Source organism: Coffea arabica, chromosome 10e (assembly GCF_036785885.1).
Source record: "Coffea arabica cultivar ET-39 chromosome 10e, Coffea Arabica ET-39 HiFi, whole genome shotgun sequence".
Classification (NCBI taxonomy): Eukaryota; Viridiplantae; Streptophyta; class Magnoliopsida; order Gentianales; family Rubiaceae; genus Coffea; species Coffea arabica.
Window position 1 is genome coordinate 47,836,036 of NC_092328.1, and position 10,645 is coordinate 47,846,680.

Below are 10,645 nucleotides of genomic sequence, written 5' to 3' on the forward strand. Positions count from 1 at the left end.
AAGGCGTGAGGAGGGCTTTGATAGCGGGGGGAATATCTCGGGGATTGGCATAGACAAAGTGGGGTCCTGCTGCTTTACGTGGTAATTGCTGTGTATCCCTCATCTTTATTCCTTTTCCTCTTTTCTTCTTTTTTCCTTTTTCGGGCAATTATAATGGCTTAAATCCTGATTGGGGGCACATTCATGATTTCAATCTACGGACTGGGAAATGATTTCTTGACTCTTCCTCACTCCACATGACATGCAAAAAACCTAAAACAAAAGTTTCAATTAGTATCGCAGATAGGGTAATAGGAGAGCTTATTTCTTCCGGAAAGGATGGAAGTTCATTCAATAATTAGTAGTATTATTCTAGCACAAAAGGCCGTGTGATCAAATTTCATTATCAATATGAGAGCTGTATTAGTGAGCATTCTATCAGAAGAATTTCTGTAAGTAATTTATAGTCTCGAGATGTGTTCCATAATGTGACCGGAGCCCAATCTACCAAAACCTTTTCTTAAAAAAAAATTACTCTAAAGCCTTTGTCCCGATAGAGTTCGTAGAAATTGAGAGGTAGAGTTTGCAAGTTGACGATTATGAAGTCAAGTGTGCACCTAGGCATTAAACAAGGATGATAATTAGGGCCTTGTTTGACAAGCAAGTTTTTGTCCAAGTTTGTTTGTTACAATTTTTTTAACAATTTTAACTACAGTAATCTTAAAAAAATTTTCAAAAATTTTAAACTATACATTTCAAAATATTAAAAAATTTACACACTTCAAAAAATTTTTCTACAATTTCTACTGTAAATTACAGTAACGTTTTAAATAAATACCCAAAAAATTCACTTACCAAATGGAGCCTAAATTTTAACGAAGTCGTGTAGTTTGGACCGCGAGATTATATAGTAACTCATTTATTCATTGTTTTTGTATTGAACCTAAAAATAAAAAAAAAAAAGATTTTTCAGCAGCATGAAAACATATTATTATCATCTCCTTTTTTTTTCTTCTTTTTAGGAGAATATCATTCTCTAATTAGTGAACTGTAATTGTTTTGAGCATGGAGGTCGAAGCAACGAAAGTTATAATGGCACAGTATGTGGTGTAGACCAAGTATTGGTGGACATTGAAATTATCGAACAGACTGAAAAAAACCTGACATTGTCCTTGTGTCGTCGGTTTTCTTTTACTTTCTACATGACTGCATCCAAGAGGATCATGACAAAATACTTTAGCCAAAATGGAAAACATTTAGAGCCTATACATGGATGGCATTTTCGGGGAGTTTTTGTAGAAAAATAATAATGTAATAAGCACTTTTTAAAATTTAATATATATGAGATAAAAAATAATTAAAAAATAATTTAGAAAACCCAAAAAAGTTTTTTTTTTTTTTTTAAAAGATGCATATGCTTGGAGTGTCAACTTAATTATCTCAAAACAAATTAAAAGAAATGTCCAAGCTGCTTGATGAAAATAAAGGACGCCTTACCTTTTCCATTATTGTCAACTTAATTATCCTAATACAATTAAAAAAAACCAATCGTCATCAACTCAAGACTATGAAATTTAAGTACTCCAACTCCAATCTTCTATTCTTTTTTGGCTGTTCTGTCACTATAAGAAAGAAAAGAACAGAACATTTAATAATTGCACCTAAACTAGTTAGGCTGTTTATTATTGTAGCTTAGCAATTATATTAGGTGCGAAAGCGATGTGTAGGCAAGCAATGTTAATCGGGTTCCCCCTTTCCAAATCTGCTTCCCGTTTTCTTATCTTTAAAGTCATCTGCTTTATTCCATGTAGAAGTTGAAAATAATGGAATTGCAGTTAACTAGTGATGCCAGAATATTTCCTTTTTTTTTTTTTTTGGGAAGAATGAAAAATGGACAAGGTCAAGCTTCAATTTGTCTGGTATGACAAGGAAATTTAACCGCTTTCCACCTATTTTTATTTGTCTGCATCCAATAATGTTGGATAACAACTCTTGAAAATGCTCATACGCAAATAAACAGCAGTAGCCGCTGAGTTTCTTATTGTCAATGGCATCTTAGACTATTTGCCGGACGTTATTTCTTGCTTGTGGATCTAAATCAAGTTCAAAATTCAATGCTGTACTTAAATAATTTATTATAGACTTGTCATACCCATGGAAAGATGAAAATCTCCATGAGCCAAAAGAAGACTTTCGAATTCATAGTGTACATTTTAGGAAGTTACGGTCTTGTTTGGATTGTCGGTTTCGTAAAAAAATTACGTCGTTTTCCGTGATCACATTTCTCTATTACCTTTTTTCCTCACATGCATCAAATCGCTACAATAATTTTTCCATGAAAAATCACGGAAAATGCAATCCAAACACAATACGTATTCCGAAGGGGAATGGATATATATATGCATGTAATGTGTAAAAGCTGAAGTGAATTAGTCTACACTCAAAAGTTTTTTGTTTGGCAAGTCTTCTCTTCGCATGCTCCAACCTTTTTCTGGGGTTTTCCATGCATGGCTGTCTTCAAATCTGAGAGCTGAAGCTTGAAAGTGCAACAAAATGAATCATGGCTCGAATTATCAATTATTTATTGTACTGTTCTCTATACTACTTTAAGGCTGAATAGGTGCTTTCACATGAACATTGTCTGACCCTTTTTCACTTTTTTGAATTTGTACGTGAACGGTTGATTTCTCTTCAATATTCACTCCATGAGAGCAAATGACATTTATTTTTTGCAATTGCCCATTTTTTACCTTTTGACAGAAAGAGAAAAAGGTAATTCATGCATCACTGGAAGAGCTGCAAGAGCACGTTCCGTTCTGGACTAGGGGCAGGAACGGTTGAGCAACCGTTTCCGAAGGTTATGTGCAAAACGGTTATGTATATTTTGCACGTGGCGTGGTTCTGTTTGTCCATGGTGTAATTTACTTTCAACAACGTGTAATTCTAGAACAAAATTTTGTGAATCCTACACATGTTATTAAAAACAAGGTACAATATGGAGATTTGGACCGTATAATTTTTTTGGCCAAATCTTAATTGTGAATTGTCAGAAACGGTTGCAGCCTGCAACTGCAACTGTTCCTGCCCTTCTTCCGTTTTATTCACACAAGTAACTCAGATTCCAGTCGTATTGACAAAAAATGGAAGATGTTGCTCTTGATGACCAAAAATTCACCTCGTGATGCTTAATTCTCAATGGTTGAAAGGGCGTTGGCAAAGCCGAAAAAAAAAAACCGAATGCCAAAATAAAGGGACAGAGAAAGAAAAGCAAGAAATGAATGCTTGAAACAGACCCAAAAAACAAAAAGGGGTCAATACGTTGAATAATTGTCCTCTGACAAACATTGATGTGTGATTGATTAAGTTGTGATTAGTAACCCTCATGGAAACGAATACTACAAAACATTACTGGTTGATAGCAGAGGTCCCATGAAGGTGATGAGCCGCAGAAGCCTGCCCTACCTGTACCTGAACGAAGCCCCTCGACGATTAATACCTGGAAAAACCAAGCAAAAAAAAAAAAAAAAGGGAATTAGAAGTACTACTACTAATACAGTAGAAATACTATGCCAATGAAATAGGACAATACATGCATGAGTTCCTTTTTTTTTTTTGTCAATCTCACTTTATTTATATAGTATTTTACATTATCTTAATTTAAGGGGAAGACCCAACTAGATCTAAGGAATCAGTGAAAACTGAATCACTATCGAATCAGACGAGTGTACTATATATTCGTCTGAATTTTTTAAAAAATCACTTAACGTGACAATTAATGAAAGTCAAGATTCACCCTACCAAGCCATTTAAGACTTGGGTAGATAAGTCCCTCGGGTGCCTTCAAAAGTTGCCGGATTTTGAAGGTTGTTCGAGGATTAGGTTTCTTTACGCATTCTTGAGTTCGCTTAAGAAAATGAGAGAAAAAAAAAAAGACTTGGTGGTGACCTCATGGCTTGGTGGTAACCTCCAGCCGAAAGGCTGGTGGTTCCGCACCTGCATGAGTTTTTTTTTTTTTTTTTTTTGTCAAAACCGTACCTGCATGAGTTCGGATACCCTCTTTCTTGCAAATTGGGGAGGACTGTGGAGCTTAAACCAAAACTGACGGCCTGCGGCATCTTCCGTCACGTCACTCCATCACCTAGCCTATTAAGTTAACAGGCAAGTCCGTCACGGCGTTTAGATTTTGATTTCCCTCCCATAGTGATCCCATGCTGCTAGATTGGAATGAGTACACTATAGCTAGCTACATTTAATTTGGTAGTAAGAAAGATGCCTACATGGATGGAGATGGGGAGCCTCTTTTCAGTTGTGATGATGTGATTTCTTAATGTCCTCGCTTTTGACTTTGACTATGTTCTTTTTTCAACTCCATCCCAGCGCTCAACAGTAACTTGGACTTTCTTTGCACCTTTCACTCTCACGAATCATATTAATGCTACACGATTTCCGAAAGATTTAGTATGTAAATGGACATATTAATATATATATATAATATTTATACACTTTTTCTATTTATATTTATCGCACTTCATTATATCTATACATTTTTTTAATTATAATTAATAGAATAAATTTTATATATATTGATTGTATGTAATTATCACGATTAGATATATGATACATATGTAAAATTTGAGTTTCAAGTTTAAATTTAAATTATGTGACGCGCATCTAATAATAAAAGTGTACATATTGTCAGTATAGAATATTAATCCTAATTAATAAGCATTTATTAGATAGACCCTTTTTAAAAAATTATAAATAATCTTCAGTCCGAGCGGATTATTTTGTTTTTCATTATTGGATGAATACCAAGTTTTTTTAGTTCAAGCGATGCGCGAAGGCAATGAAAATTCTTGTAGGGACTCTCTGTCTGGCAAAGGCTCCAGGTGGGACTCACTTTTGGGGTCCATAATTTTGTGAGAGGATGACGTATATATGTTTTTTTTTTTATAAATAAATGTATTTATAGGCAGAGGGTCAACAGGTTGGGTTTGAATCCGAATTCGATAAATTTTTTCGAGCTTGGATTGAAAAGTAATTCCGATACTCGGATTTGGATTCAGACCCATTTATTCTAACAAATAAATGGATTGGATACGGAATATAGGATTTCAACTCGAACCAAATAATATATTAATAATTATAAAATATAAATATTTCTAAATACATTCTTTTACCAAATTAACAATTTATTAATGACTTTATAAATTGATTTGTAGTTAGTTTTGGATTGACTATTGCGAGTTATTTATGATTTTTGTAATTTGATTTGTTTAAATTTGAAGATTAGATTTTTGATTGGTTTTGGATTTAATTTTGGAATGTTTAAATTTGAACATTTTCTTTTCGGATAGCTGGACCTGACCTGGGACCCGTCGGATCTGATTATGGAACTCTAAGGTCAAGACCCGTCAGATATACGAAATTTCGGATCCGAACCTGACCCGTTGACACCCCTATTTATAGGGACGGGACTTCACCTTGTTTGGGTTGTAATATTTTGCAAAATAAAAATTTAAGTATTTTGTAAATACATTTTTTAATTATTTTTTAATCTCACATACATCAAATCTCGCTACAGTATATTTTTCTACAAAAACTCCTAAAAATAGCAATCCAAACGGGGAGAAGAACCTAGGAGACAACATATTTTGAATATATTCTAATTCATTGTTAATTACTTGTACAATCATATAATAGAGATTTATAATAAATAACTTCTAACTATTAAGATGAGTTCGTAATGAATCCTAAGTTTTGTAATTCTTCCCGGCAGTCTATAAACAGATTTTTGGTCCCCTACTCATTTTTTTTTCCAATATTTTCTTCACGTTTTGCTCGAGCCTTACACCGTAACATGACATGGGCTTTCCATCATAAATTCATTGCACACTTGCGATTCTCATCTCTTCTTCTTCTTCTCTCCTCCCTTCTTTGATCTTTTTTCTGTGGATTCTTGCAATGTGTAAGCTCGAGTACTCAATACCTCATTCGCTTTCACTCATCCAAGAACTGCGTACGTTCTTGAAGATAGGGAAAGGAAAGCAAGAAAATAGGAGTGACGGAGAAGAATCAGGTGATTGAGTGAGAATTGAACCATCCCTTTGGCTCCCGACCACTGATGCATAACTCCAACTGCCTGTCTGTAATTCATTCCAAATATGAAATGGAAACCATAATCTGAAGCAATCAATACAAGGTAGCAAAAAGAGCATAGATGTTAGGCAATGAATGGCATTTTCCCACCGCCTATACAAAGAGATTGGATCGTATGGCATGAATGGCATTTAAGAATACGACGACTGCTGCGGTGCAAATAAATTAGACAACACCGAGATAAATGAAACCTCCACTCTGCAATCCTTAATCTGATGCTATGCTTTTGATTTTTCACTACACATTTTCAGCCCAACATCTTTTGACTTACTATTTGCCCGTGTTCATTTACACCCGGAGCTCCTTTCTTTTAAGTATTTTTTGGCTCATCATCTTCAGACAAAGCTTTTTGGTCCAACATTCAGTTCTAGCTTTACAGATAGTACGATGGAATTGTAACAAACTTAGCGCTTCTTCAACAGTATACTACTTTTCTAGTGTTGGTTCATTCTAATGTTACAAACTTGCAAGCAACCATTGTCCTTTTGTTTTTGTTCAAAAAATCAAGAGTTCAGTAGTGTACTTATCTGGCTTTTTGTTAACAAAATTTGGGCATTATTTGCCCAAAAAAAAGCTTTGTCAAACACTATTTTCTTACTACTTTTTTTTTCTTCTTAAAATATATATTACATCATAAAAAAAAAAAAAACGTTACAGTAGATATCGTGTTGGAAAATTCTCAATCCAAACGGATCTAAGGTATGAGGTGTCTGGACTCACAAATGAATATCGTCTCGATTCTGTTTCTTGTATTCGGGTCCAACAAAAGCAACTTGATTAAGGCATGACCCAACTCATTGCCGTCATGACCCAACTGAGAAGATATATGAATATAAGACCATGGGCCATTTACGGACTACTGGACATCCATCGTTAGTGGGCCTTGAGCCTATTAATTTTTCATCGATACATTTCTGAGTGTTTACAGATCAACCGTGTAGGCCAGGCCTAATGGTTCTGCATTTCCCATCCAGACATGAACAAATGTACCTTAAATTCAGACATATACCACGAAGCCCAGTCTTGTGGCGACAATTGCCCTCGTTTCCTTAAAAAACAAAAACAAGAAAACAAAGAGAAGAGATTTCATTGTACCATTTGTGGCGTAATTGTGACTATGTTTTGATAACCATCATTATTTGTAGTATTAGTCTTTTATACCGTGCTCATATATACACCATCATCATTAAATGTATGATAATTAATTTTAATTTAAAATATAAATTTTATATATGTATTGATCATGATAGTATATATACTTTTTTTTTTTACGGTCTGGAGGAATATTCCGGAATCACCCGAACTAATCCCCCCTCAGGCTGGGTAGAGCTCACCCCAAAAATGCTTAGCAACGATAGCAAGTGGGTGTCAAACCTAGAATCTTACTGTAAAGATAGACGACCGGAATCAACCGAGCTATCCGCTGGGAACATGATAGTATATATGATACTAACTCTTATTATTGTATCACTTTCGATATTACGGGTGAGTTGAAATCCTAAACCAAAAAAAAAAAAAAAAAAGGATAAAAGAGGCTGGAGGAAGATGATGCAGTACTAATCCCGAATGATAGATGGGCACATTTAATATCCACTTTTCACGTGATGATTAGGTGGTATTACCCAATGAAAACCCGGCAAGACGGTTGTTATCATTCAACATCAAATGGTGGAAACACACACAGATGAGAGCACGAGCATCGTGAATCAGGCCTGCAGTACAATGAAATGAGGTCTTAAGAGACTCTCATAATATTTATTAGCAAACTTAGAACGTGTTTGGTCCACAGCATTTTTGTTAAAAAAACATGTTCAGAATCGCATGTTTAATGGACTTAAACACGTTTAACACTAGTAGATCTATCATCTATGTTAATTTCATCATCTTCTTTTTTTTTTTTTTTTTTTTTTTAAATCTGTTCTTTCTCAACTTTCTTGTATCATGTTGTAAATGGTGCTTTTGAGTGCAGCACCAGAATGAAAAGAATATTCTATTAACTGCGTATCATCACATGGTGATGGTACATATAATTATCAATTTGTTTTGTGCAGTAGGATTTAAGTGAAACTGGAATTTTCAATTTGCTTCATTAAACCAGAGCCAGAGGACGCTCCTGTCACATCATTTTCACATCGCGCTCCATAGAGAGTGAAGGCGACAATTCATGTTGCATTTTGGCACGTTAGCAAGTGCAGACGTTTGTGGTAACGCAAAACTTCATGTCGCTTTTCTACCCAAAAAAAAACATTTGGAAACACAATTAAAGATAACCCCCCTTACCCTCTTCCCCCCCCCCCCCCCCCCCCCCCCCCCCCAAAAAAAAACAATTTCCAAAAAAAAAAAAGTTGCTATATTTTGTGATGGAGAGACATACAAGTGCTTAAACACTCGTACACAAGATTGACAAGAATAGAGTGCAGCTCACAGGTGATCTTAGAGAAATGTTTGATCAAATGAACATGGCGCCGTATATATTTTGTGCCAAAGTTTCTATTGTTTGTGACTAAATTATGTTGGCTCAGATGCATGATTGATGCAGCTTCGACACATGCTGATGACTGTGCTTAAAGATAGCTAAGAATCATTTCTCATCATCTCATGCTTCAACCCCCCAAAAAAAAAATTTAAAAAAAAAAAGAGGTTGTGATTAGTAATACTGTAGCATGATAGCGATGGTGACTGGTAATTACGGCCATTATTTAATGCTAGTAGCAATTTTATGCAGATGGCATGATATTAGAACCTTAAGCATACGCCTATGCGGGCGGATGGATAATCACATTCACAGGGTAGTCTAGATTTGTCAGCTCCAAGGAAATCTAGTAGCATAACCACATACATGCTATAGCTAAGATAAAAGGATTCAAGAAACTTAATTTCATGTGAATGATCCTAGAAAATAAAAAGATCTTTCACAAGCCGAACTTGTATAACAACTTTTGTGCTGCCAAATTAAATTGCAACTTTCGTCTTTTTCTTTTCCACTTTTTGGGATAATTAATATGCGCGATATACATTTGTTCAGTTTAGAAGATTGTCAAAACTCAGATTCACCTTCCATTCATATACATGTGGATTCTCGTCATCTCTTATATCAAGATCCAGCGCTCTGCGGTCTGTACGATAAACCCCATTTCTTTGTAGTATATTCTTCCGTCAACAGCCTCGTGGGGTCATTGACACCACCGGAGATAAAGAAAAGGCAAATATTGATGAGCTGCTACAGCCCAGATGAGATGAGAAGGAGGGAAGGTAAAAAAAAAAAAAAAAGGGAAGGGTGTAGTATCATATTCCTATACACTTGATCATGACTTACCTAGCTTGAAACCTCATCCAACAGCTTATATCTTCTAACTCTATTCTTGAAAACGTGTTTCTTCATCCCGCTATTTGATATGTCCGATTTTGTCCTCCTCAAACTCTCCTGGACAGCACTACCCGTGGTAATCCTCTTTCGGGCGGCTAATAACGGCGATGATCTCTCCGGTGACTTTTGTTTCTTGATGGAACGGTTATTTTTAATAATGACACTCAACTTCGGAGACCCTTTTTCGCTCTTGATGCTACTATTACTTCTTTGAAGATTGCCGTTACCGCCGCCGTTGCCCCCATGAACACTCTTCTTCTTGGCGACCTTCATCACGTCGTCTTCGGTGCTAGTAGCATTTTTATTCGATGAAGAAGAGTTGAATGAATTTTCCTTCTCATTCAGGCACCAATTGCAAGCGCGATAAGACTCCGCTCTTGGATATGTATTGCTGCAATACCTGCAAAGTTGGCGGTGAGACAGAGGATGATTGATGCAAGCGTTATCTGGAACGATTGGACAAAGTGAGTTTTACTGCAATATTATTGACGCAAAAGGGTCAACAGAACAGAACAGAATTAATGGTGGGATAGATTTGTTAGCAAAATTTACCTATGTTGAGATCGGAATTGGCAAATTTTGCATCTGAAAAGCTCAGAAGATAGGCCAAAATCGCCACACATGCAGCACTCTCGTTGTCGTTGCTGTTCATCTTGGCTAGGCTGAGATGTTGCTGGAGGGGCAGTTGTTCCACCTTTGCTTGTTGTCATCATATTGCTTTGGGATCAGTTAGGAGACTTGTGGAGGACAGAATTTTTTTTTTTTTTTTTTAAAAGAAAGAAAAAAAGCAAAAAATGAGAAGGGTTTTATACGTTACATCGGTGCGTGTAGTGTGTGTATCCGTGGGCTGTCCGCCAGAAGAAAAAAAAAGAAAATTATAAAAAATGAGTGGATGTATGTACATTGTAGAGACAGAGGCGAGAAGAGAAGACGGTGTTATATTTTATTTTGGAGAGAAAAGAGGGGTGGAGGGCGGTGGGTGTTGGGATTCAAGCATGATATCATTTTCGTGTGCGGCCGGCCGTGTATGACAAGTAGCTAATGCTTAAAAAAAAAAATTCATTATAATTTGACAATTTGTTGCCCAAAACCAAAAGCCACGGTGGTCCTCTTCTTGACCCTATTCTTCACTTATTGTAT

At 35.8% G+C, this 10,645-nt stretch overlaps 1 long non-coding RNA gene across 1 annotated transcript; it reads right to left on the reverse strand.

Moving 5' to 3' along the window:
- Positions 1-9,038: 9,038 nt before the first annotated feature.
- Positions 9,039-10,645, reverse strand: LOC113712018 (uncharacterized). The gene is made up of 2 exons (XR_003453205.2): positions 10,058-10,645; positions 9,039-9,905 (listed from the first exon to the last, which is right to left on the reverse strand). It is a non-coding gene; the product is annotated as an uncharacterized lncRNA (long non-coding RNA).